This window comes from Diplotaxodon limnothrissa, linkage group LG20, assembly GCF_057381915.1.
Source record: "Diplotaxodon limnothrissa isolate DT_005_m linkage group LG20, D_limnothrissa_male_GT1.1, whole genome shotgun sequence".
Classification (NCBI taxonomy): Eukaryota; Metazoa; Chordata; class Actinopteri; order Cichliformes; family Cichlidae; genus Diplotaxodon; species Diplotaxodon limnothrissa.
The window spans coordinates 12,070,037-12,094,260 of record NC_140615.1 but is presented as its reverse complement, the minus strand read 5'-3'; the positions used below and the strand labels follow the sequence as shown (position 1 = coordinate 12,094,260).

The following is a 24,224-nucleotide window of genomic DNA, read 5'->3' as shown; positions in this document are numbered from 1 at the left end:
TGTGGAGGGATCAGAAAGTCTAAACATCAGGAAAGTAAAAGTTTGTCAGGTGATGCTACAAAACACCAAGGTATAACTATATATAAGATCCGAAATGGGCGATGTCATCTTTTACTCGTGGACAAAGCCCACGGCATCCAGGCTGCAGAAATATGTAAAAACAGCTCGCCCGTTTTGATCAGCTCGCGCTCATTTACTTCCACATTCATCACTGTTCAAAATGAATCAGAAATGAAGACACATCATCTTCAAGTTATATCCCCTAGTGACACTGAATTATAGTTATTCTCTCACTGAGTGTGCATTTCCTGAATAATTCATGTGTAGTCTCACTCTGACTATCACCTTTTCACACTTGGAGTGACTTATTCACAATCACTGTGTTGTGTGTATTTCCTTAGTTAGTGTTACTCCATCCGTAACTAACAAACAGCAAAAGAGCATTCCACTTCTGACCTAAGCATGGATAAGGAGAGGTGGGGGCGGTGTGTCTGATCTCCAATCGTCATCATCTGCATCCCCAAGCTGTTCTTTCTCTGAGAGAGGCCTCTACTGGACAGGGAGGAAACTGCAGATCCTGAAAGAAAAAGGGCACAACAAGCTAGAAAAGTGGGAAAAGCACGAAAAAGAAAAACCAAACAAACCCAGTCTAATCTGCAGGCCGTGTCCGAGTTCAAATACTTGTTTTGAATTCCAGCTGCAGAAGATAAGGCAGTTTCCTCTACTCTTGGCCCAGATGAGTGTGGTAAAAAGCAAACTTACAAATCAGATGTCCTTGCAGAGCCTTAACTCCATCCTGTACATCCGATATGGACTGAAGCTGTCTGGTGAGGCTTGCTATGAACACCAGCTGCCTGATAATGTTGATGACCCACTCTTTCTGTGAGCCAGCACAGCCTGTGTGTGTGGAGGGATGTCGGGAAAAAAACAAAACAAAAAAACAAAAAAACAATTAGCCTGAATTAGGACTAGTTGTCATCATTTTTTTTCACATAGCCACGGTTTTTTCTATGGTCTGTTTTTGGGCCATTAATGTAGTTTGGTAACAGCATTATGCTTAAAAATGTTCATCTTTTACTGTTACCTGTTGTGGATCACAAAGTTTAAAACTACTTAAAAACACACACAAACACAACAAAGTAACTCCACCATGTGTCTATCCGGTCTTTAAGTGATGACGTGATCAATCCTACTTCTGGGCCCAAACTACTCTGCGTTTAATAAGGCTGTTGTGTTTTTAACATGTTTTAATGCTTTGTAACTTGTTCTATTTAATCTCAACAAGCCCCTTACAAAAAGTAAGTGATCACTGTCGGCCTCTCTCAGTTTTTATTACAACTATTCATTTTAAAGCTCAGTTTTTAAAACCTTACCATGTAACTACAGCCCAGGCAATGCAGCAGCACATTAATGACTAACCTGTATGTGGATGGATTATCTCAGTTGTTCTCTTGACTGAAGTTTGGTCCGTTTACAGCATCCTGCCATGCCACTGCATTTTTCCCTAACCATCGGGAACCCTCACCTTAATTCTTATCCAGTGGAAAAAAGTTCCCCTTCATCACTGTGTTAATGTTATGCTAACATAGCTGTTTCACTAGTCACATAGCACATCACTATATACCAGCTAGCCAAACTTCAGTAACCCTACAAACATCACTGCTGCTTACTTTCCTGTCTTCATGTATGTCAGAAGTGATAGCAGAGCTGTGCCTTTTAATTTGTTTTAGAAATCCCTCAGTCAGAACCTGGTATATTATATTTAGACGGAAACTAGTGAGCTAACTCTCTGCTAACTTCTAACTTCAGACAGATTTTTAACTCTCAGTGATCATTTGACTTTGGGACCTGCAGTGTAGTTTGGGTCCAGACACGCTAATGACCAGACTTAAAGACCAAATTTCGGGTCACTTTTGCTGGTCCCAAGCCCCAATAAAGAAGCTAGCTTGAAGCTTGACATAAAAAACAATAATTGCTAAGAAAAGTGTAATTTGTAGTTCTAAATATATTCTAAATGCATTTAGATCGTTTTTACTCACTTTATGTCTCTTCCACGATGTTACGTCTCTCTCCTATGTTGGTTACAATTACATAAGCACTTAGCAGGACAGTGGAAAAACCCAGGGCCACAGTGATACTGAGAATTCCACGGTGTTCACTGTCTTCAGCAACCTTACGAGGGCCGGTTGAACGGCTACAGTCTTATCATACACGTGCAGTGTTCCTACAAGCCATAAGGTTACCTTGAGTGAGGAAGATGATGATTGAATGTCCGTCTGAGTCCATAGGTTGAGGTGCAAGCACATTTCTCCCATTCTCCACAGAGGGCAGTGGCGCATAGGTGTGACGTCACTAACACTTAAGTTGCCTTAGAGTGATAGCAGAAAATTGTGAGTGTTACACTTGTATGCGGCTTGACGTAGGCACACATTGGCAGGGATGTGGTTGGAACGGCTGACTAGATAAGGCCTGGTGTCCAGCTAATGAAAAAGAGCCGAAAATTGGGGTGCGGCTGCGCAGGTGTGCACTTTAAATATAGCACTTTTGCCCTGTCATTCCGGGCCGCCGAGTGGCTCATGGGAACGTGACAGGCCCTATGGCAGAGATTGAGGACAGAGGGCAGTGGTTCGAATCCCATGCGGACCATATGCTGGGGACACAAAAAAAAAAAAAAAAAAAAAAAAAAAAAATCCCTGGCTCTGAAATTCACCTGCTACGCTTGCTGCGAGCCTACAGAATGGGCTCTCTCTGCCTTTTTTTTTTTTACCCCTGTCTCAAAATCTCTTCCATCAATCAATATTGGTTGTTATGGTTGCTATGGACGCCAAACACACCATGCATTGTCGCTTTCTCAATCTCTTCTTCATGTCCGAACAACTCAATTTTGCCTTCATTAACACAAATTATACATCAAAATGTAGGTATTTTTCTTGCCTTTAACAAAATGGCACTGTCATTATTGTAGGAGTTGCCGTTTTCTCGCAAATGGCCTCGAAGCAACACAGTTAAAAAATGTCCACATTCAAAGTCTATGGAGACTTGAGTGAAAATGACAGCTGAAATTCTGTAACAGAGGCGTTTTCAACTCCTCATATCTCCTAGATGTATTTTTCTTTAGAGACCTGAAAACCGCCTTGATTTTTTTTTTCCTTTTTTATTAAAGCCTGCTGATTGTTACAGTGAAAGAATGATGTCGACAGTCCGTGTACTTTTGGAGTTACAGAACATTTTGTAAGACGAAGAAACGGCAGTTTTCACCTCTCAGTTGTGGTAAACGCTTGAAATATATTATAGGGCAGGCCGCGGCGTAGAGAACGCGCTTTGGGAACGAGAGACCCAGGTTGAAATCTAGCCAGTGGCAGTATCTAATATCGTTCCCTAATTCACTTTATAATTACAAATTCTCAACACTTGAACATTCCCACGTGTGTTCTGATCAAAACAGTGCAAGAATGAGCTCTTTAGCTTTTGATTTACAACTTATCCACATTTCTTTGCGGACACTCCTGCATGTCACAAATACATTGCACAAAGCGCATCTGTGGCTGTGTACCATTCGTGGTGCGTTGGCTCCCTCTACTGGTACGCGCCTCATTCAAATGTCGCCACACATTTAAAATTGCAGGGTGTCTTTACACTGTCATAGCTCCTAGATAGATTTCTTCAGAGCTGAAAATCGCTGTGATTATTCACCATAGCCTGCTTTGTCTTACAGTGAAAGAACGATGTCAATGTATAGCATCGTTGGTTACTTTAATTATGTTTGTTTTTTTAAATCAAATCCTACAAAACAGGACCATTGTGACACAAAACCTCTCACACACTAACACAAACTCTTTATACAGATACAGAGCTTTACATGTATAAATAAGGCAGACAAAAATGCATAAAACACAAGCTATCCACAGACTGTCGGTGGACGCCATGTCACTTTATTTTGTTTTTATCTTGTTTCTTTTTGGTGTAGCCTCATTAAACAAAATGTTTATAAAAATGACCACTTTTATTATGAATTATTAGGAAATTAATAATTCATTATTAATTATTTATTATGAACACACCTGCCACCCTCAAGTAGAGGTGGCAGAGAGGAGGCACTTGGAGTTTCGGTCGAGAAAGTGTCCGTGTGACTGAGTCCTGTCCCAGCTCTGCTTCAAGGTCTGTCGGTCCAGCTTGTTGAGGGTCTGAGAGCAAAGACGGATATCCTGGACCAGCTCTGACAAACTGTCCAGGTCTTGACTCTCCCAGGGGCCAGAGACCTGACAACCTGCAGGTTAAGCAACAAAGAATCATTTTATTTCATATCCATAATTTCCATTTTCCCCCCTATAAATATTTGACATCCAAATGTAGCCTGTTAGCTAGCATTCAGCAATGTTTTCTGCTCCATAAAATGGAAAATTAATTCACAGCTAATCTTTTTTTTAAATCTTTAAACCACACTTCTATATTGTAATGTCTGTGTGTGTAATCATCATGTAACACCTCTGTGCATACATACTAAATGTTCAAACTTAGAAATGCGTCAAAAGGAAACGCACTGATAGCAAGAAAGAAACTGTTGCCAAGTACAACTTTGCACAGGTGATAAAAACATCAAAGAAATCCAAATTGTGAATTAGTGTGAAACGGTGAATCTAAGAATAGCTTTAGAAAAAAAAAGGAACTCCATGGAGTATCTCCAAGTTCAGACATACCTTCGAGGTTTAGAAGTGTCAGTGGTCGACGGGCCTCTCTGACAGACGCCAGGATGTTGTGAAGTCCCACTGATGTAACAGACGGATTTCCTGACAGATTCAGACTCACCAGTGTGGGACACGACGAGAGGCACCTGTGAAATAATAAGAAAAAGTCCAACAGGCCAGTAAAGAGTGACAATTTAAACAAAGGCAAAGCCCCACTAACATGAGTAATAACTGAGCCGTAGAAATGACGCCCTCACACACACACACACACACACACACCTCGCCAAGGTAGCTACACTGCTGTCTGTCAGCCCATTTGCAGCCAGGCTGAGGTGGGTCAGAGAGCACTCGTCCTGCAAAAACACAAAAGTCTTAACCTGATTGCACAATTATATCTTTCGACAATAAATGACATTGCATGATTTTTGCGTGCACACCTGTGACAGGACTTTGGCGAGGTGTTCCAGTGCCGGGTAATCAGCAGGCCCTCTGCAGACAGCTGACAGGTCCACGTGTGTGAGGCAGTGGAGGGGCAGAGTCTTTAACACCAGCTCAAAGCCGGTGGAGCCCAGGGGATTGAGGGACAGGCACACTGCTTTCAAATGGCCTGTGCCTGAACGTTCAGAAGATGTAAAGTTAGTTGCAGTTTTGCTTATGGGTGGGAGTTCAGTGAAGCTTAAGGCTTCAGTCAGCTGCTTGTTAGAGAGTCACCTGTGAGCGCGCTGGCTAGCAGCAGTCGATGCTGCTGAAGGAAATGAGCAGTGAGACCTGCAGAGACCGCTTGGCTAGCACAGGGCAGCAGGACAGCAGACAGGACAGAGACTCAGACACGCCGTCCCCCAGTGGGTTCATACTGAGGTCCAGCTCCTCCAGGCACTTTGAGTGGAAACGAGCAGAAAAAGCAAATGATCACGAGAGCCAATTCTCTCTGACAGATATCATTGATACGAATCAGGTTAGCTTGTTATTAAGATCTAAGGTAGTTATTAAGACCAGAGGTACTTAAATACAGGTTAGATGGTAAACCTGGAGCTGCCACTATTGGCTAGCTGAGGCCCTTACCGGGAATGCAGGTGCACTCTGTCCCTTTAAAGCATTTACAGCCTTCTCCAGGCCGTCCCCTGTAATGCAGTTGGCAGAAATGTCCAGCAGCTGCAGACGAGGCATGGTGAGCGTTGTGGCAATCAGCTCAGGGAGAAGGTCGTCAGACATACGGTTTCCAGAAATTCGCAGCTCCGTGAGGCTGGCCTGAAGTTTTAGGGCACGGAGGAGCGGGCTGAGGGAAGAGGCGGCCAAACCGAGACATTTGGAGTCCTGACACGGAGGAACCCCGGTCCCGAACCTCACATAGCCGGGAGACACGCTTGTTCTCATCTACAGGTAGAAAGAGATGGTACTTCATAACAGAATACAAGAATGCACATGTATCCGTTTTATAATGCATTTCCTCTGTGTTGCTCACCCACTGCCAGACTTTGACAGGCCTTCTTGTATCGCTCAGGGAGAGGAGGGAGATCCCCACGAGCAAACGTCAGCCAGAACCCACAACACAAACCCATCAGTTATCCTGCACTGGTGCGGGAAAGTGAAGCCAAGGATTCAATCCCAAAAACTGTGATTCCTTCAGTGTCTTCTGGAAGCTGGCTCCAAAAGCAAGTCAGCATCCAGTCTGGTAATAGAAATGGTTCTAATCTTTACAGTTTCTCAGATTGTAGTTTCTCAGGCAGCTTGTTAACATAATCAGCCCTTCGCCTTCTTACCAGAATCATACAGTCTAAAACCTGCACGCCTCATCTGGGTAAGAAAGATGAAGTCATTGTGGAAGGACCTAGAACCTCCATTCCTTCTATCAGTGATTTAATGAAAAGACCTCTGTGTCTATGAGAAAGTCTATTTTATGAATTTGGGCCATACTTTGCCTAAGAAAAGGAGTATGCTCACTGGCTGACATGCAAGCTGTTTCACAGTCATAGCCGTCCTCTTGTCACTGTGGGTTGTTTTGTTTTTTTTAAATCCAAGATAGCAACGGTGACAACATTTGTCTTAAACACTCGTGATCAGACTTCATCAACCAATCATGGTAGTCTTCAGCATCTTTTAAATTGTCTGTGGTCCAAGTATGGTCACTTCTGGCTCTCCTCAGTGTCACCTCACCTCTTCATTTGTGTGCAGGACGGCCAGTAGCTGGTCCTGCGGGGAGAGCAGAGCGCCTTCTTTCTGCAGAGAGAGACGAGGCAGGAGGCCACATTTCTGGTAGTAACGCTGAGCTGCCTGCTCACACAGCCACGACACAGAGCAGGAGTTGGCCTCACTGGGATGCAGAGCAATGACCGGCGATTAAACAGAAATTAAAAACAAAACAACAACAACAACAAAAAAACACTATACCAATCAGATTGGGATTTATTTTTATGTACTGCTCAAACTTAAAACTTTTCACCGACCTTTGTGGAACTGGGATCAGGAAGACGTCTTCCTGAACCCGGACCCTCATTCTGATTGGTGGAGGAAGTGACGTGGGCATAGGAGCAACCAAAGTTTGAGTTGGAGGCTAGAGTAAACAAAATAAAACATTCAAGCACTGTTAAAACATCTGTATTTAATGTCGTCAACTCTTTGTAGAAAGACAAAGCAGAGTCTGTGGAGGGATCAGAAAGTCTAAACATCAGGAAAGTAAAAGTTTGTCAGGTGATGCTACAAAACACCAAGGTATAACTATATATAAGATCCGAAATGGGCGATGTCATCTTTTACTCGTGGACAAAGCCCACGGCATCCAGGCTGCAGAAATATGTAAAAACAGCTCGCCCGTTTTGATCAGCTCGCGCTCATTTACTTCCACATTCATCACTGTTCAAAATGAATCAGAAATGAAGACACATCATCTTCAAGTTATATCCCCTAGTGACACTGAATTATAGTTATTCTCTCACTGAGTGTGCATTTCCTGAATAATTCATGTGTAGTCTCACTCTGACTATCACCTTTTCACACTTGGAGTGACTTATTCACAATCACTGTGTTGTGTGTATTTCCTTAGTTAGTGTTACTCCATCCGTAACTAACAAACAGCAAAAGAGCATTCCACTTCTGACCTAAGCATGGATAAGGAGAGGTGGGGGCGGTGTGTCTGATCTCCAATCGTCATCATCTGCATCCCCAAGCTGTTCTTTCTCTGAGAGAGGCCTCTACTGGACAGGGAGGAAACTGCAGATCCTGAAAGAAAAAGGGCACAACAAGCTAGAAAAGTGGGAAAAGCACGAAAAAGAAAAACCAAACAAACCCAGTCTAATCTGCAGGCCGTGTCCGAGTTCAAATACTTGTTTTGAATTCCAGCTGCAGAAGATAAGGCAGTTTCCTCTACTCTTGGCCCAGATGAGTGTGGTAAAAAGCAAACTTACAAATCAGATGTCCTTGCAGAGCCTTAACTCCATCCTGTACATCCGATATGGACTGAAGCTGTCTGGTGAGGCTTGCTATGAACACCAGCTGCCTGATAATGTTGATGACCCACTCTTTCTGTGAGCCAGCACAGCCTGTGTGTGTGGAGGGATGTCGGGAAAAAAACAAAACAAAAAAACAAAAAAACAATTAGCCTGAATTAGGACTAGTTGTCATCATTTTTTTTCACATAGCCACGGTTTTTTCTATGGTCTGTTTTTGGGCCATTAATGTAGTTTGGTAACAGCATTATGCTTAAAAATGTTCATCTTTTACTGTTACCTGTTGTGGATCACAAAGTTTAAAACTACTTAAAAACACACACAAACACAACAAAGTAACTCCACCATGTGTCTATCCGGTCTTTAAGTGATGACGTGATCAATCCTACTTCTGGGCCCAAACTACTCTGCGTTTAATAAGGCTGTTGTGTTTTTAACATGTTTTAATGCTTTGTAACTTGTTCTATTTAATCTCAACAAGCCCCTTACAAAAAGTAAGTGATCACTGTCGGCCTCTCTCAGTTTTTATTACAACTATTCATTTTAAAGCTCAGTTTTTAAAACCTTACCATGTAACTACAGCCCAGGCAATGCAGCAGCACATTAATGACTAACCTGTATGTGGATGGATTATCTCAGTTGTTCTCTTGACTGAAGTTTGGTCCGTTTACAGCATCCTGCCATGCCACTGCATTTTTCCCTAACCATCGGGAACCCTCACCTTAATTCTTATCCAGTGGAAAAAAGTTCCCCTTCATCACTGTGTTAATGTTATGCTAACATAGCTGTTTCACTAGTCACATAGCACATCACTATATACCAGCTAGCCAAACTTCAGTAACCCTACAAACATCACTGCTGCTTACTTTCCTGTCTTCATGTATGTCAGAAGTGATAGCAGAGCTGTGCCTTTTAATTTGTTTTAGAAATCCCTCAGTCAGAACCTGGTATATTATATTTAGACGGAAACTAGTGAGCTAACTCTCTGCTAACTTCTAACTTCAGACAGATTTTTAACTCTCAGTGATCATTTGACTTTGGGACCTGCAGTGTAGTTTGGGTCCAGACACGCTAATGACCAGACTTAAAGACCAAATTTCGGGTCACTTTTGCTGGTCCCAAGCCCCAATAAAGAAGCTAGCTTGAAGCTTGACATAAAAAACAATAATTGCTAAGAAAAGTGTAATTTGTAGTTCTAAATATATTCTAAATGCATTTAGATCGTTTTTACTCACTTTATGTCTCTTCCACGATGTTACGTCTCTCTCCTATGTTGGTTACAATTACATAAGCACTTAGCAGGACAGTGGAAAAACCCAGGGCCACAGTGATACTGAGAATTCCACGGTGTTCACTGTCTTCAGCAACCTTACGAGGGCCGGTTGAACGGCTACAGTCTTATCATACACGTGCAGTGTTCCTACAAGCCATAAGGTTACCTTGAGTGAGGAAGATGATGATTGAATGTCCGTCTGAGTCCATAGGTTGAGGTGCAAGCACATTTCTCCCATTCTCCACAGAGGGCAGTGGCGCATAGGTGTGACGTCACTAACACTTAAGTTGCCTTAGAGTGATAGCAGAAAATTGTGAGTGTTACACTTGTATGCGGCTTGACGTAGGCACACATTGGCAGGGATGTGGTTGGAACGGCTGACTAGATAAGGCCTGGTGTCCAGCTAATGAAAAAGAGCCGAAAATTGGGGTGCGGCTGCGCAGGTGTGCACTTTAAATATAGCACTTTTGCCCTGTCATTCCGGGCCGCCGAGTGGCTCATGGGAACGTGACAGGCCCTATGGCAGAGATTGAGGACAGAGGGCAGTGGTTCGAATCCCATGCGGACCATATGCTGGGGACACAAAAAAAAAAAAAAAAAAAAAAAAAAAAAAAAAAAAAAAAAAAAAATCCCTGGCTCTGAAATTCACCTGCTACGCTTGCTAGAAGCCTACAGGCGAGCCTACAGAATGGGCTCTCTCTGCCTTTTTTTTTTTTACCCCTGTCTCAAAATCTCTTCCATCAATCAATATTGGTTGTTATGGTTGCTATGGACGCCAAACACACCATGCATTGTCGCTTTCTCAATCTCTTCTTCATGTCCGAACAACTCAATTTTGCCTTCATTAACACAAATTATACATCAAAATGTAGGTATTTTTCTTGCCTTTAACAAAATGGCACTGTCATTATTGTAGGAGTTGCCGTTTTCTCGCAAATGGCCTCGAAGCAACACAGTTAAAAAATGTCCACATTCAAAGTCTATGGAGACTTGAGTGAAAATGACAGCTGAAATTCTGTAACAGAGGCGTTTTCAACTCCTCATATCTCCTAGATGTATTTTTCTTTAGAGACCTGAAAACCGCCTTGATTTTTTTTTTCCTTTTTTATTAAAGCCTGCTGATTGTTACAGTGAAAGAATGATGTCGACAGTCCGTGTACTTTTGGAGTTACAGAACATTTTGTAAGACGAAGAAACGGCAGTTTTCACCTCTCAGTTGTGGTAAACGCTTGAAATATATTATAGGGCAGGCCGCGGCGTAGAGAACGCGCTTTGGGAACGAGAGACCCAGGTTGAAATCTAGCCAGTGGCAGTATCTAATATCGTTCCCTAATTCACTTTATAATTACAAATTCTCAACACTTGAACATTCCCACGTGTGTTCTGATCAAAACAGTGCAAGAATGAGCTCTTTAGCTTTTGATTTACAACTTATCCACATTTCTTTGCGGACACTCCTGCATGTCACAAATACATTGCACAAAGCGCATCTGTGGCTGTGTACCATTCGTGGTGCGTTGGCTCCCTCTACTGGTACGCGCCTCATTCAAATGTCGCCACACATTTAAAATTGCAGGGTGTCTTTACACTGTCATAGCTCCTAGATAGATTTCTTCAGAGCTGAAAATCGCTGTGATTATTCACCATAGCCTGCTTTGTCTTACAGTGAAAGAACGATGTCAACGTATAGCATCGTTGGTTACTTTAATTATGTTTGGTTTTTTTAAAATCAAATCCTCCAAAACAGGACCATTGTGACACAAAACCTCTCACACACTAACACAAACTCTTTATACAGATACAGAGCTTTACATGTATAAATAAGGCAGACAAAAATGCATAAAACACAAGCTATCCACAGACTGTCGGTGGACACCATGTCACTTTATTTTGTTTTTATCTTGTTTCTTTTTGGTGTAGCCTCATTAAACAAAATGTTTATAAAAATGACCACTTTTATTATGAATTATTAGGAAATTAATAATTCATTATTAATTATTTATTATGAACACACCTGCCACCCTCAAGTAGAGGTGGCAGAGAGGAGGCACTTGGAGTTTCGGTCGAGAAAGTGTCCGTGTGACTGAGTCCTGTCCCAGCTCTGCTTCAAGGTCTGTCGGTCCAGCTTGTTGAGGGTCTGAGAGCAAAGACGGATATCCTGGACCAGCTCTGACAAACTGTCCAGGTCTTGACTCTCCCAGGGGCCAGAGACCTGACAACCTGCAGGTTAAGCAACAAAGAATCATTTTATTTCATATCCATAATTTCCATTTTCCCCCCTATAAATATTTGACATCCAAATGTAGCCTGTTAGCTAGCATTCAGCAATGTTTTCTGCTCCATAAAATGGAAAATTAATTCACAGCTAATCTTTTTTTTAAATCTTTAAACCACACTTCTATATTGTAATGTCTGTGTGTGTAATCATCATGTAACACCTCTGTGCATACATACTAAATGTTCAAACTTAGAAATGCGTCAAAAGGAAACGCACTGATAGCAAGAAAGAAACTGTTGCCAAGTACAACTTTGCACAGGTGATAAAAACATCAAAGAAATCCAAATTGTGAATTAGTGTGAAACGGTGAATCTAAGAATAGCTTTAGAAAAAAAAAGGAACTCCATGGAGTATCTCCAAGTTCAGACATACCTTCGAGGTTTAGAAGTGTCAGTGGTCGACGGGCCTCTCTGACAGACGCCAGGATGTTGTGAAGTCCCACTGATGTAACAGACGGATTTCCTGACAGATTCAGACTCACCAGTGTGGGACACGACGAGAGGCACCTGTGAAATAATAAGAAAAAGTCCAACAGGCCAGTAAAGAGTGACAATTTAAACAAAGGCAAAGCCCCACTAACATGAGTAATAACTGAGCCGTAGAAATGACGCCCTCACACACACACACACACACACACACCTCGCCAAGGTAGCTACACTGCTGTCTGTCAGCCCATTTGCAGCCAGGCTGAGGTGGGTCAGAGAGCACTCGTCCTGCAAAAACACAAAAGTCTTAACCTGATTGCACAATTATATCTTTCGACAATAAATGACATTGCATGATTTTTGCGTGCACACCTGTGACAGGACTTTGGCGAGGTGTTCCAGTGCCGGGTAATCAGCAGGCCCTCTGCAGACAGCTGACAGGTCCACGTGTGTGAGGCAGTGGAGGGGCAGAGTCTTTAACACCAGCTCAAAGCCGGTGGAGCCCAGGGGATTGAGGGACAGGCACACTGCTTTCAAATGGCCTGTGCCTGAACGTTCAGAAGATGTAAAGTTAGTTGCAGTTTTGCTTATGGGTGGGAGTTCAGTGAAGCTTAAGGCTTCAGTCAGCTGCTTGTTAGAGAGTCACCTGTGAGCGCGCTGGCTAGCAGCAGTCGATGCTGCTGAAGGAAATGAGCAGTGAGACCTGCAGAGACCGCTTGGCTAGCACAGGGCAGCAGGACAGCAGACAGGACAGAGACTCAGACACGCCGTCCCCCAGTGGGTTCATACTGAGGTCCAGCTCCTCCAGGCACTTTGAGTGGAAACGAGCAGAAAAAGCAAATGATCACGAGAGCCAATTCTCTCTGACAGATATCATTGATACGAATCAGGTTAGCTTGTTATTAAGATCTAAGGTAGTTATTAAGACCAGAGGTACTTAAATACAGGTTAGATGGTAAACCTGGAGCTGCCACTATTGGCTAGCTGAGGCCCTTACCGGGAATGCAGGTGCACTCTGTCCCTTTAAAGCATTTACAGCCTTCTCCAGGCCGTCCCCTGTAATGCAGTTGGCAGAAATGTCCAGCAGCTGCAGACGAGGCATGGTGAGCGTTGTGGCAATCAGCTCAGGGAGAAGGTCGTCAGACATACGGTTTCCAGAAATTCGCAGCTCCGTGAGGCTGGCCTGAAGTTTTAGGGCACGGAGGAGCGGGCTGAGGGAAGAGGCGGCCAAACCGAGACATTTGGAGTCCTGACACGGAGGAACCCCGGTCCCGAACCTCACATAGCCGGGAGACACGCTTGTTCTCATCTACAGGTAGAAAGAGATGGTACTTCATAACAGAATACAAGAATGCACATGTGTCCGTTTTATAATGCATTTCCTCTGTGTTGCTCACCCACTGCCAGACTTTGACAGGCCTTCTTGTATCGCTCAGGGAGAGGAGGGAGATCCCCACGAGCAAACGTCAGCCAGAACCCACAACACAAACCCATCAGTTATCCTGCACTGGTGCGGGAAAGTGAAGCCAAGGATTCAATCCCAAAAACTGTGATTCCTTCAGTGTCTTCTGGAAGCTGGCTCCAAAAGCAAGTCAGCATCCAGTCTGGTAATAGAAATGGTTCTAATCTTTACAGTTTCTCAGATTGTAGTTTCTCAGGCAGCTTGTTAACATAATCAGCCCTTCACCTTCTTACCAGAATCATACAGTCTAAAACCTGCACGCCTCATCTGGGTAAGAAAGATGAAGTCATTGTGGAAGGACCTAGAACCTCCATTCCTTCTATCAGTGATTTAATGAAAAGACCTCTGTGTCTATGAGAAAGTCTATTTTATGAATTTGGGCCATACTTTGCCTAAGAAAAGGAGTATGCTCACTGGCTGACATGCAAGCTGTTTCACAGTCATAGCCGTCCTCTTGTCACTGTGGGTTGTTTTTTTTATTTTTAAATCCAAGATAGCAACGGTGACAACATTTGTCTTAAACACTCGTGATCAGACTTCATCAACCAATCATGGTAGTCTTCAGCATCTTTTAAATTGTCTGTGGTCCAAGTATGGTCACTTCTGGCTCTCCTCAGTGTCACCTCACCTCTTCATTTGTGTGCAGGACGGCCAGTAGCTGGTCCTGCGGGGAGAGCAGAGCGCCTTCTTTCTGCAGAGAGAGACGAGGCAGGAGGCCACATTTCTGGTAGTAACGCTGAGCTGCCTGCTCACACAGCCACGACACAGAGCAGGAGTTGGCCTCACTGGGATGCAGAGCAATGACCGGCGATTAAACAGAAATTAAAAACAACAACAACAACAACAACAAAAAAACACTATACCAATCAGATTGGGATTTATTTTTATGTACTGCTCAAACTTAAAACTTTTCACCGACCTTTGTGGAACTGGGATCAGGAAGACGTCTTCCTGAACCCGGACCCTCATTCTGATTGGTGGAGGAAGTGACGTGGGCATAGGAGCAACCAAAGTTTGAGTTGGAGGCTAGAGTAAATAAAATAAAACATTCAAGCACTGTTAAAACATCTGTATTTAATGTCGTCAACTCTTTGTAGAAAGACAAAGCAGAGTCTGTGGAGGGATCAGAAAGTCTAAACATCAGGAAAGTAAAAGTTTGTCAGGTGATGCTACAAAACACCAAGGTATAACTATATATAAGATCCGAAATGGGCGATGTCATCTTTTACTCGTGGACAAAGCCCACGGCATCCAGGCTGCAGAAATATGTAAAAACAGCTCGCCCGTTTTGATCAGCTCGCGCTCATTTACTTCCACATTCATCACTGTTCAAAATGAATCAGAAATGAAGACACATCATCTTCAAGTTATATCCCCTAGTGACACTGAATTATAGTTATTCTCTCACTGAGTGTGCATTTCCTGAATAATTCATGTGTAGTCTCACTCTGACTATCACCTTTTCACACTTGGAGTGACTTATTCACAATCACTGTGTTGTGTGTATTTCCTTAGTTAGTGTTACTCCATCCGTAACTAACAAACAGCAAAAGAGCATTCCACTTCTGACCTAAGCATGGATAAGGAGAGGTGGGGGCGGTGTGTCTGATCTCCAATCGTCATCATCTGCATCCCCAAGCTGTTCTTTCTCTGAGAGAGGCCTCTACTGGACAGGGAGGAAACTGCAGATCCTGAAAGAAAAAGGGCACAACAAGCTAGAAAAGTGGGAAAAGCACGAAAAAGAAAAACCAAACAAACCCAGTCTAATCTGCAGGCCGTGTCCGAGTTCAAATACTTGTTTTGAATTCCAGCTGCAGAAGATAAGGCAGTTTCCTCTACTCTTGGCCCAGATGAGTGTGGTAAAAAGCAAACTTACAAATCAGATGTCCTTGCAGAGCCTTAACTCCATCCTGTACATCCGATATGGACTGAAGCTGTCTGGTGAGGCTTGCTATGAACACCAGCTGCCTGATAATGTTGATGACCCACTCTTTCTGTGAGCCAGCACAGCCTGTGTGTGTGGAGGGATGTCGGGAAAAAACAAAACAAAAAAACAAAAAAACAATTAGCCTGAATTAGGACTAGTTGTCATCATTTTTTTTCACATAGCCACGGTTTTTTCTATGGTCTGTTTTTGGGCCATTAATGTAGTTTGGTAACAGCATTATGCTTAAAAATGTTCATCTTTTACTGTTACCTGTTGTGGATCACAAAGTTTAAAACTACTTAAAAACACACACAAACACAACAAAGTAACTCCACCATGTGTCTATCCGGTCTTTAAGTGATGACGTGATCAATCCTACTTCTGGGCCCAAACTACTCTGCGTTTAATAAGGCTGTTGTGTTTTTAACATGTTTTAATGCTTTGTAACTTGTTCTATTTAATCTCAACAAGCCCCTTACAAAAAGTAAGTGATCACTGTCGGCCTCTCTCAGTTTTTATTACAACTATTCATTTTAAAGCTCAGTTTTTAAAACCTTACCATGTAACTACAGCCCAGGCAATGCAGCAGCACATTAATGACTAACCTGTATGTGGATGGATTATCTCAGTTGTTCTCTTGACTGAAGTTTGGTCCGTTTACAGCATCCTGCCATGCCACTGCATTTGTCCCTAACCATCGGGAACCCTCACCTTAATTCTTATCCAGTGGAAAAAAGTTCCCCTTCATCACTGTGTTAATGTTATGCTAACATAGCTGTTTCGCTAGTCACATAGCACATCACTATATACCAGCTAGCCAAACTTCAGTAACCCTACAAACATCACTGCTGCTTACTTTCCTGTCTTCATGTATGTCAGAAGTGATAGCAGAGCTGTGCCTTTTAATTTGTTTTAGAAATCCCTCAGTCAGAACCTGGTATATTATATTTAGACGGAAACTAGTGAGCTAACTCTCTGCTAACTTCTAACTTCAGACAGATTTTTAACTCTCAGTGATCATTTGACTTTGGGACCTGCAGTGTAGTTTGGGTCCAGACACGCTAATGACCAGACTTAAAGACCAAATTTCGGGTCACTTTTGCTGGTCCCAAGCCCCAATAAAGAAGCTAGCTTGAAGCTTGACATAAAAAACAATAATTGCTAAGAAAAGTGTAATTTGTAGTTCTAAATATATTCTAAATGCATTTAGATCGTTTTTACTCACTTTATGTCTCTTCCACGATGTTACGTCTCTCTCCTATGTTGGTTACAATTACATAAGCACTTAGCAGGACAGTGGAAAAACCCAGGGCCACAGTGATACTGAGAATTCCACGGTGTTCACTGTCTTCAGCAACCTTACGAGGGCCGGTTGAACGGCTACAGTCTTATCATACACGTGCAGTGTTCCTACAAGCCATAAGGTTACCTTGAGTGAGGAAGATGATGATTGAATGTCCGTCTGAGTCCATAGGTTGAGGTGCAAGCACATTTCTCCCATTCTCCACAGAGGGCAGTGGCGCATAGGTGTGACGTCACTAACACTTAAGTTGCCTTAGAGTGATAGCAGAAAATTGTGAGTGTTACACTTGTATGCGGCTTGACGTAGGCACACATTGGCAGGGATGTGGTTGGAACGGCTGACTAGATAAGGCCTGGTGTCCAGCTAATGAAAAAGAGCCGAAAATTGGGGTGCGGCTGCGCAGGTGTGCACTTTAAATATAGCACTTTTGCCCTGTCATTCCGGGCCGCCGAGTGGCTCATGGGAACGTGACAGGCCCTATGGCAGAGATTGAGGACAGAGGGCAGTGGTTCGAATCCCATGCGGACCATATGCTGGGGACACAAAAAAAAAAAAAAAAAAAAAATCCCTGGCTCTGAAATTCACTTGCTACGCTTGCTAGAAGCCTACAGAATGGGCTCTCTCTGCCTTTTTTTTTTTTTTTTTTTACCCCTGTCTCAAAATCTCTTCCATCAATCAATATTGGTTGTTATGGTTGCTATGGACGCCAAACACACCATGCATTGTCGCTTTCTCAATCTCTTCTTCATGTCCGAACAAACGCTCAATTTTGCCTTCATTAACACAAATTATACATCAAAATGTAGGTATTTTTCTTGCCTTTAACAAAATGGCACTGTCATTATTGTAGGAGTTGCCGTTTTCTCGCAAATGGCCTCGAAGTAACACAGTTAAAAAATGTCCACATTCAAAGTCTATGGAGACTTGAGTGAAAATGACAGCTGAAATTCTGTAACAGAGGCGTTTTCAACTCCTCATATCTCCTAGATGTATTTTTCTTTAGAGACCTGAAAACCGCCTTGATTTTTTTTTTCCTTTTTTATTAAAGCCTGCTGATTGTTACAGTGAAAGAATGATGTCGACAGTCCGTGTACTTTTGGAGTTACAGAACATTTTGTAAGACGAAGAAACGGCAGTTTTCACCTCTCAGTTGTGGTAAACGCTTGAAATATATTATAGGGCAGGCCGCGGCGTAGAGAACGCGCTTTGGGAACGAGAGACCCAGGTTGAAATCTAGCCAGTGGCAGTATCTAATATCGTTCCCTAATTCACTTTATAATTACAAATTCTCAACACTTGAACATTCCCACGTGTGTTCTGATCAAAACAGTGCAAGAATGAGCTCTTTAGCTTTTGATTTACAACTTATCCACATTTCTTTGCGGACACTCCTGCATGTCACAAATACATTGCACAAAGCGCATCTGTGGCTGTGTACCATTCGTGGTGCGTTGGCTCCCTCTACTGGTACGCGCCTCATTCAAATGTCGCCACACATTTAAAATTGCAGGGTGTCTTTACACTGTCATAGCTCCTAGATAGATTTCTTCAGAGCTGAAAATCGCTGTGATTATTCACCATAGCCTGCTTTGTCTTACAGTGAAAGAACGATGTCAACGTATAGCATCGTTGGTTACTTTAATTATGTTTGGTTTTTTTAAAATCAAATCCTCCAAAACAGGACCATTGTGACACAAAACCTCTCACACACTAACACAAACTCTTTATACAGATACAGAGCTTTACATGTATAAATAAGGCAGACAAAAATGCATAAAACACAAGCTATCCACAGACTGTCGGTGGACGCCATGTCACTTTATTTTGTTTTTATCTTGTTTCTTTTTGGTGTAGCCTCATTAAACAAAATGTTTATAAAAATGACCACTTTTATTATGAATTATTAGGAAATTAATAATTCATTATTAATTATTTATTATGAACACACCTGCCACCCTCAAGTAGAGGTGGCAGAGAGGAGGCACTTGGAGTTTCGGTCGAGAAAGTGTCCGTGTGACTGAGTCCTGTCCCAGCTCTGCTTCAAGGTCTGTCGGTCCAGCTTGTTGAGGGTCTGAGAGCAAAGACGGATATCCTGGACCAGCTCTGACAAACTGTCCAGGTCTTGACTCTCCCAGGGGCCAGAGACCTGACAACCTGCAGGTTAAGCAACAAAGAATCATTTTATTTCATATCCATAATTTCCATTTTCCCCCCTATAAATATTTGACATCCAAATGTAGCCTGTTAGCTAGCATTCAGCAATGTTTTCTGCTCCATAAAATGGAAAATTAATTCACAGCTAATCTTTTTTTTAAATCTTTAAACCACACTTCTATATTGTAATGTCTGTGTGTGTAATCATCATGTAACACCTCTGTGCATACATACTAAATGTTCAAACTTAGAAATGCGTCAAAAGGAAACGCACTGATAGCAAGAAACAAACTGTTGCCAAGTACAACTTTGCACAGGTGATAAAAACATCAAAGAAATCCAAATTGTGAATTAGTGTGAAACGGTGAATCTAAGAATAGCTTTAGAAAAAAAAAGGAACTCCATGGAGTATCTCCAAGTTCAGACATACCTTCGAGGTTTAGAAGTGTCAGTGGTCGACGGGCCTCTCTGACAGACGCCAGGATGTTGTGAAGTCCCACTGATGTAACAGACGGATTTCCTGACAGATTCAGACTCACCAGTGTGGGACACGACGAGAGGCACCTGTGAAATAATAAGAAAAAGTCCAACAGGCCAGTAAAGAGTGACAATTTAAACAAAGGCAAAGCCCCACTAACATGAGTAATAACTGAGCCGTAGAAATGACGCCCTCACACACACACACACACACACCTCGCCAAGGTAGCTACACTGCTGTCTGTCAGCCCATTTGCAGCCAGGCTGAGGTGGGTCAGAGAGCACTCGTCCTGCAAAAACACAAAAGTCTTAACCTGATTGCACAATTATATCTTTCGACAATAAATGACATTGCATGATTTTTGCGTGCACACCTGTGACAGGACTTTGGCGAGGTGTTCCAGTGCCGGGTAATCAGCAGGCCCTCTGCAGACAGCTGACAGGTCCACGTGTGTGAGGCAGTGGAGGGGCAGAGTCTTTAACACCAGCTCAAAGCCGGTGGAGCCCAGGGGATTGAGGGACAGGCACACTGCTTTCAAATGGCCTGTGCCTGAACGTTCAGAAGATGTAAAGTTAGTTGCAGTTTTGCTTATGGGTGGGAGTTCAGTGAAGCTTAAGGCTTCAGTCAGCTGCTTGTTAGAGAGTCACCTGTGAGCGCGCTGGCTAGCAGCAGTCGATGCTGCTGAAGGAAATGAGCAGTGAGACCTGCAGAGACCGCTTGGCTAGCACAGGGCAGCAGGACAGCAGACAGGACAGAGACTCAGACACGCCGTCCCCCAGTGGGTTCATACTGAGGTCCAGCTCCTCCAGGCACTTTGAGTGGAAACGAGCAGAAAAAGCAAATGATCACGAGAGCCAATTCTCTCTGACAGATATCATTGATACGAATCAGGTTAGCTTGTTATTAAGATCTAAGGTAGTTATTAAGACCAGAGGTACTTAAATACAGGTTAGATGGTAAACCTGGAGCTGCCACTATTGGCTAGCTGAGGCCCTTACCGGGAATGCAGGTGCACTCTGTCCCTTTAAAGCATTTACAGCCTTCTCCAGGCCGTCCCCTGTAATGCAGTTGGCAGAAATGTCCAGCAGCTGCAGACGAGGCATGGTGAGCGTTGTGGCAATCAGCTCAGGGAGAAGGTCGTCAGACATACGGTTTCCAGAAATTCGCAGCTCCGTGAGGCTGGCCTGAAGTTTTAGGGCACGGAGGAGCGGGCTGAGGGAAGAGGCGGCCAAACCGAGACATTTGGAGTCCTGACACGGAGGAACCCCGGTCCCGAACCTCACATAGCCGGGAGACACGCTTGTTCTCATCTACAGGTAGAAAGAGATGGTACTTCATAACAGAATACAAGAATGCACATGTGTCCGTTTTATAATGCATTTCCTCTGTGTTGCTCACCCACTGCCAGACTTTGACAGGCCTTCTTGTATCGCTCAGGGAGAGGAGGGAGATCCCCACGAGCAAACGTCAGCCAGAACCCACAACACAAACCCATCAGTTATCCTGCACTGGTGCGGGAAAGTGAAGCCAAGGATTCAATCCCAAAAACTGTGATTCCTTCAGTGTCTTCTGGAAGCTGGCTCCAAAAGCAAGTCAGCATCCAGTCTGGTAATAGAAATGGTTCTAATCTTTACAGTTTCTCAGATTGTAGTTTCTCAGGCAGCTTGTTAACATAATCAGCCCTTCGCCTTCTTACCAGAATCATACAGTCTAAAACCTGCACGCCTCATCTGGGTAAGAAAGATGAAGTCATTGTGGAAGGACCTAGAACCTCCATTCCTTCTATCAGTGATTTAATGAAAAGACCTCTGTGTCTATGAGAAAGTCTATTTTATGAATTTGGGCCATACTTTGCCTAAGAAAAGGAGTATGCTCACTGGCTGACATGCAAGCTGTTTCACAGTCATAGCCGTCCTCTTGTCACTGTGGGTTGTTTTGTTTTTTTTAAATCCAAGATAGCAACGGTGACAACATTTGTCTTAAACACTCGTGATCAGACTTCATCAACCAATCATGGTAGTCTTCAGCATCTTTTAAATTGTCTGTGGTCCAAGTATGGTCACTTCTGGCTCTCCTCAGTGTCACCTCACCTCTTCATTTGTGTGCAGGACGGCCAGTAGCTGGTCCTGCGGGGAGAGCAGAGCGCCTTCTTTCTGCAGAGAGAGACGAGGCAGGAGGCCACATTTCTGGTAGTAACGCTGAGCTGCCTGCTCACACAGCCACGACACAGAGCAGGAGTTGGCCTCACTGGGATGCAGAGCAATGACCGGTGATTAAACAGAAATTAAAAACAAAACAACAACAACAACAAAAAAAACACTATACCAATCAGATTGGGATTTATTTTTATGTACTGCTCAAACTTAAAACTTTTCACCGACCTTTGTGGAACTGGGATCAGGAAGACGTCTTCCTGAACCCGGACCCTCATTCTGATTGGTGGAGGAAGTGACGTGGGCATAGGAGCAACCAAAGTTTGAGTTGGAGGCTAGAGTAAACAAAATAAAACATTCAAGCACTGTTAAAACATCTGTATTTAATGTCGTCAACTCTTTGTAGAAAGACAAAGCAGAGTCTGTGGAGGGATCAGAAAGTCTAAACATCAGGAAAGTAAAAGTTTGTCAGGTGATGCTACAAAACACCAAGGTATAACTATATATAAGATCCGAAATGGGCGATGTCATCTTTTACTCGTGGACAAAGCCCACGGCATCCAGGCTGCAGAAATATGTAAAAACAGCTCGCCCGTTTTGATCAGCTCGCGCTCATTTACTTCCACATTCATCACTGTTCAAAATGAATCAGAAATGAAGACACATCATCTTCAAGTTATATCCCCTAGTGACACTGAATTATAGTTATTCTCTCACTGAGTGTGCATTTCCTGAATAATTCATGTGTAGTCTCACTCTGACTATCACCTTTTCACACTTGGAGTGACTTATTCACAATCACTGTGTTGTGTGTATTTCCTTAGTTAGTGTTACTCCATCCGTAACTAACAAACAGCAAAAGAGCATTCCACTTCTGACCTAAGCATGGATAAGGAGAGGTGGGGGCGGTGTGTCTGATCTCCAATCGTCATCATCTGCATCCCCAAGCTGTTCTTTCTCTGAGAGAGGCCTCTACTGGACAGGGAGGAAACTGCAGATCCTGAAAGAAAAAGGGCACAACAAGCTAGAAAAGTGGGAAAAGCACAAAAAAGAAAAACCAAACAAACCCAGTCTAATCTGCAGGCCGTGTCCGAGTTCAAATACTTGTTTTGAATTCCAGCTGCAGAAGATAAGGCAGTTTCCTCTACTCTTGGCCCAGATGAGTGTGGTAAAAAGCAAACTTACAAATCAGATGTCCTTGCAGAGCCTTAACTCCATCCTGTACATCCGATATGGACTGAAGCTGTCTGGTGAGGCTTGCTATGAACACCAGCTGCCTGATAATGTTGATGACCCACTCTTTCTGTGAGCCAGCACAGCCTGTGTGTGTGGAGGGATGTCGGAAAAAAACAAAACAAAAAAACAAAAAAACAATTAGCCTGAATTAGGACTAGTTGTCATCATTTTTTTTCACATAGCCACGGTTTTTTCTATGGTCTGTTTTTGGGCCATTAATGTAGTTTGGTAACAGCATTATGCTTAAAAATGTTCATCTTTTACTGTTACCTGTTGTGGATCACAAAGTTTAAAACTACTTAAAAACACACACAAACACAACAAAGTAACTCCACCATGTGTCTATCCGGTCTTTAAGTGATGACGTGATCAATCCTACTTCTGGGCCCAAACTACTCTGCGTTTAATAAGGCTGTTGTGTTTTTAACATGTTTTAATGCTTTGTAACTTGTTCTATTTAATCTCAACAAGCCCCTTACAAAAAGTAAGTGATCACTGTCGGCCTCTCTCAGTTTTTATTACAACTATTCATTTTAAAGCTCAGTTTTTAAAACCTTACCATGTAACTACAGCCCAGGCAATGCAGCAGCACATTAATGACTAACCTGTATGTGGATGGATTATCTCAGTTGTTCTCTTGACTGAAGTTTGGTCCGTTTACAGCATCCTGCCATGCCACTGCATTTGTCCCTAACCATCGGGAACCCTCACCTTAATTCTTATCCAGTGGAAAAAAGTTCCCCTTCATCACTGTGTTAATGTTATGCTAACATAGCTGTTTCGCTAGTCACATAGCACATCACTATATACCAGCTAGCCAAACTTCAGTAACCCTACAAACATCACTGCTGCTTACTTTCCTGTCTTCATGTATGTCAGAAGTGATAGCAGAGCTGTGCCTTTTAATTTGTTTTAGAAATCCCTCAGTCAGAACCTGGTATATTATATTTAGACGGAAACTAGTGAGCTAACTCTCTGCTAACTTCTAACTTCAGACAGATTTTTAACTCTCAGTGATCATTTGACTTTGGGACCTGCAGTGTAGTTTGGGTCCAGACACGCTAATGACCAGACTTAAAGACCAAATTTCGGGTCACTTTTGCTGGTCCCAAGCCCCAATAAAGAAGCTAGCTTGAAGCTTGACATAAAAAACAATAATTGCTAAGAAAAGTGTAATTTGTAGTTCTAAATATATTCTAAATGCATTTAGATCGTTTTTACTCACTTTATGTCTCTTCCACGATGTTACGTCTCTCTCCTATGTTGGTTACAATTACATAAGCACTTAGCAGGACAGTGGAAAAACCCAGGGCCACAGTGATACTGAGAATTCCACGGTGTTCACTGTCTTCAGCAACCTTACGAGGGCCGGTTGAACGGCTACAGTCTTATCATACACGTGCAGTG

At 43.0% G+C, this 24,224-nt stretch overlaps 3 pseudogenes; all 3 read right to left on the bottom strand.

The window, feature by feature from the left end:
- Window positions 1-4,070: 4,070 nt before the first annotated feature.
- On the bottom strand, window positions 4,071-7,209 carry LOC146610642 (tonsoku-like protein; annotated as a pseudogene).
- Window positions 7,210-11,424: 4,215 nt separating this feature from the next.
- On the bottom strand, window positions 11,425-14,565 carry LOC146610641 (tonsoku-like protein; annotated as a pseudogene).
- Window positions 14,566-18,753: 4,188 nt separating this feature from the next.
- On the bottom strand, window positions 18,754-21,889 carry LOC146610640 (tonsoku-like protein; annotated as a pseudogene).
- Between the last annotated feature and the right edge of the window lie 2,335 nt (window positions 21,890-24,224).